At 39.1% G+C, this 4,313-nt stretch overlaps 1 pseudogene; it reads right to left on the reverse strand.

Moving 5' to 3' along the window:
• Positions 1-2,228: 2,228 nt before the first annotated feature.
• Positions 2,229-3,028, reverse strand: LOC114535586 (annotated as a pseudogene).
• Positions 3,029-4,313: the final 1,285 nt, after the last annotated feature.

Consider the following 4,313-nt stretch of genomic DNA (forward strand, 5'->3'; position numbering starts at 1 on the left):
GCCACGATTGCCACATATTTGTTTAAACTCTGGCTAACAAATGGGATTATGAGGTCTTGATGTGTACATATTAAACATAGAAAACACAAATAGAAAAAAAATGGCTGGCAAAAAATTTTTTTGTCAACAATAGTACTGTATGAACAATCTACTACCAAGTCATGATGTGTGATTTATACCATTTTAATTTATTTTCAGGCCTGCCAATTTTTCTACTGGAAGTCTTAAAATTAATGTGTTTTTATCATAAAATTAATGTAGTCAAATGAAACTGGAGGCAGCAACCAAATGGAGTTGGAAGGAGCAAAGAGGTGCTTTTCATACCTTCAAAATAATGCCCAAGTAAAGATCCCTATCTTTATATCAGATAGACACTCTGGTATCAGCAAGTGGATACGTGAAAAACAACCAAACACTACCACTTTTATGATATTTGGCATGTCGCCAAGGCAGTCACAAAGCGAGTCCTTAAAGCAAGTAAAACGAAGGGGTGTGAGATTCTGAAAGACTGGACAAAAGCAATAAAAAACCACCTGTACTGGTGTGTTACCTCCACCAAGCAAGGTTTTGTGGAATTGATCAAAGCTAAGTGGTTATCATTGATCCAGCATATTTCAGACAGGCACCATGATCACCCCAATGAATTGTTTCCAGAATGCAACCATGGTGAACTGGAAGCAAGAGACTGGATTTTGCCTGGTAAGTTTCCAAACCCCTTTATTCATCATAAGTATTCATTAAAAGTACATATGTTGTAATCATATGGCTCTCAGGTTGATCAGTGACAACCATTTCCTCCTTACTGCTGCCTGGTGAATCAGTATTGGATAATGATATAATTAGGGCTAAAAGTGTCTCATCCATTATCCATCAAGTGAATACAATGTAAATTGTCCCTTATGAAATAAACAATTTTGAGGAGACCATATTGGTTGATTACAGTAATTTGATTTGATTTGTAGGGCACAGCATTTACCTTGAGTATTTTTTATACTAGGCACAGATGCTTATGACAAATTAAGTGCCATTGTGAACAACACACGCCTAGTAAATGATATCAAGAAAATGTCACCCGACACTCAGACAAGTGCACTTGAGTCATACCATGCTGTGCTGAACTTTTGGCACCCCAAAATGCTCTGTTTTTCATGGATGGGGACAAAATGCAGGTATGCAACATTCAACATTGTTTTACTTGTCCCATAGGGTGTTTTGGAAATACATCATAGATATGCCCCTCCCCTCTCCCATTAAATTTTGAGAAAAAAATTGGTGGCTCAAAAGGAGCTAAAGTATAGCAATTTGTTTTTTTATATAATCGATGGATAGGTGCATAGTACTAATTACCACTGTGTCAGGCAATTTCCATGTCAGTCCGGCATACTTTTTTTCCATCTGAATTGTAAGCCCATGCTGATCTCCATTAATTCAAAAGATTATTTTCTTAGTGGGTGTTATGATCCAACAACACTTACGTACTTACTGTGTAGTGAATACACTGAGCTTTTACATTTGACAACTAGGCAAATTCTAGCGTCACTTCACTTCAATGAAAATGTGCATCGGGAAGTCAAAAGGAAGAAGAATGGTGAAGTCGTTACACGTGTTTGGTGGCCAAAGTTTAAGGCTGGTGAGGCAGTAGTTAGAGATGTGAAAGTTGAGCCAACTTACAGTAGGTGTCATGTTTTCTATTTATAGTAAATGCATAATAGTGTATGCCGCTTAAATTAATGTGGGAAAGTGATTAGGAAAATAGAATTTTATTTTTTCCAGGATACAGCGATAATATAAAGGAGATCTTGTTCACAAGTCCATTAAAAGATATGGAAAAGATTTATCAGAAGGAACAATCTAAAGCCCCAAAGTCACTAACTTCACAGTTTTCAAACAGGTTGTCTCGAGAAAATGCAATTCAGCAACTTGCGACCACCCAAAGTGTGAAAACCCCACTGTTTCCTGCATTAGAAGTTCAAGACCAATTAATCATTGCAGAGAATGAAAGATCTAAGAATATTACTCAAACTTCTAGTGCTACCAGTACTACTGCCAAAAAGAAAAGATTGCCTCATTGTAAAAAATGCAAAAAGCCTATGCTAGGTCATCCACGAAATCGTTGTCCAAATTAAAATATGTTCTATATAACACCAGGGGCTGGTTGTTCAAAGCCCGATGAGAGCTGACATGTTGTATTCAATATTCAGGATGACAGTTGTATTCAATGCATTAAATTACACAGTTCCCTGCCTGCATTGTGCTGGTAGATATCCCTTGTTTTCATGTCTCTGCCCTCTTGGATATTTTGTTCGAAGATAACCATAGATGCAAGCAGGCAAAGGTCTTGTGTTGCTCCAACCCATGTATCCACAAAGCCATCTTATTAGCCAACGATACGCCACAGACCTCAAATATCTAGAAGTTGACAAAAACACATGAATGTTAACAAAAGCACATACATGTATAAGTTGACAAAAACAGCAACAGTTTATATAATACAGTTAAGAATGTACTGCTAAAAGTAATTTAATTTATATGCGCTGACTTACTCGTCTTCGGGTACATTTTTCTTCTTACGATAGTGACTTCCATCCATACGAACTAATGACTGCCCAGCTAGAGTTAACACAGCCTTATTTGTGATTGCTAAAAAGTCTTCGTGTTGGGTAATACACTTGATATGCTCTATCGAGCCGTCAAACGCCATTTTCCCCGTCGTATCTACGACTTCCTGGCAACACCTGTACTCGAGAGATCCAACAAGATCTTCTACTTTACATTAACCACAACTACACCAATCTTTAACATCGACTTTGGTCTCGTATCGTTCAGCAAGAACACGAGGGGAAAGACCATCCAAATCAACTTCGTCATTGCTGGAGCTTGTGCGCTTTTGTTTGTTTGACTGACTAGTAGCCAGTGGTTCATGAGCACAAGGTTCATACTGTCCATAAACCACACCACATAGCTCTTCTGAGTCGCTAGAAGATTCTTTTGAACTTGAAGAGTCGTTGTCATTAGAACAACTTGACATTTTGCCTTTTTTATTTCAGGTTTGACACAATACTTAGTCTATTATTTACATGAACATGCAAACAAATTTACGTCACATATCGCACGTGGCCGAAAGGCTCGTCCCCATGCCCCGGGCCAAATTTTCCCATAAAAATCGAAATTTTATGATAGGTTTTTGCTCTAAAAAAGGTCAAGGGAAACCAAAACCCCTTCGAACAAAGTGTTTTCATATTATAACAAGGTCTAGCTATAATATTATGAGAAAAAAAAATTCGTGTCAGTTCACCTTTATGAAATCTACAAGAATGTTGTAAAACCCGTGCAAGCTGTGACATGTTCGTGATTAATTGGTTTTTTTTTTTTTTATATGCACTGCGTTAATTATACTTCACAAACTCCGGTCGAAATATATGGGAAAACAAATGGTAAAGCTTGTCTTACCGTGCTCTAACTCACATTTCAACGTTTCCGGAACCGGAAATGAAGAGAAAAGAAAAAGAAAACCAGCCCGGGTCACATGACTCGGCCTATAAGTACGTGCCCCCCCGGCGCCTCATCGGCTTTTTCTTCTGTGCTCACTCACGTGTAACACTCTGCATTTTTACGGTAAGTCTTTACGTTTATTTCACGTTTTTATCTTGCCTTCAAGCCTTAGTTTTCTAGGATGTCTGATAATTCAACTCGGAAACGTCATCGTAGTGATCATATGTCCTCTCCCAGCGAAAAATCTTCGCCAAAAGACTCGGAAAATCGAGCTCATCGCCACAAACGAAGGCGGGAAAATAACACCGAAGCTCGTGTTAACGAGGAAACTTTGACCAAAATCCTCGAGAGTGTCAACGATATGAAGCAACAATTTGTGGCTTGGACCACTCGTGTATCGGCCATTGAGTCGAAATTGAGCGACAATGCTAGCACAACCTCAGCAGGTCTTGGCGAATTCGACGATGATCAATTGTCAATTCACCCATCGGACTCGCCGAAGGAATTCGACAACAACTCGGCCTTTGAGGCACCTTTAGTTGGCTCTATGCCACCTTTAGACGGCGCTGAGCCGACAAATATAAACGATAAATTTAACCCGAACACTGTCGTTTCGGCAGAAGAAGCTTCTTGCGAGTTTTTTGACCCTGAGAGCTCCGCTCGACGACGATGGTCTCCCTCAGACCACTTTGGCAAATTTCTTGAGAAAAACTTGCGCAGACGCCTAACATTAGACCAAGTTAACGAAATTATCGGAGACAATTCTCTCCCTGAGATCGACGCTTGTAATGCTCCTTTACTGGACAAACAGATTTTAAATT

The sequence above is a fragment of the Dendronephthya gigantea genome, unplaced genomic scaffold (assembly GCF_004324835.1).
Source record: "Dendronephthya gigantea isolate DGI-Jeju-01 unplaced genomic scaffold, DenGig_1.0 000121F, whole genome shotgun sequence".
Classification (NCBI taxonomy): Eukaryota; Metazoa; Cnidaria; class Anthozoa; order Malacalcyonacea; family Nephtheidae; genus Dendronephthya; species Dendronephthya gigantea.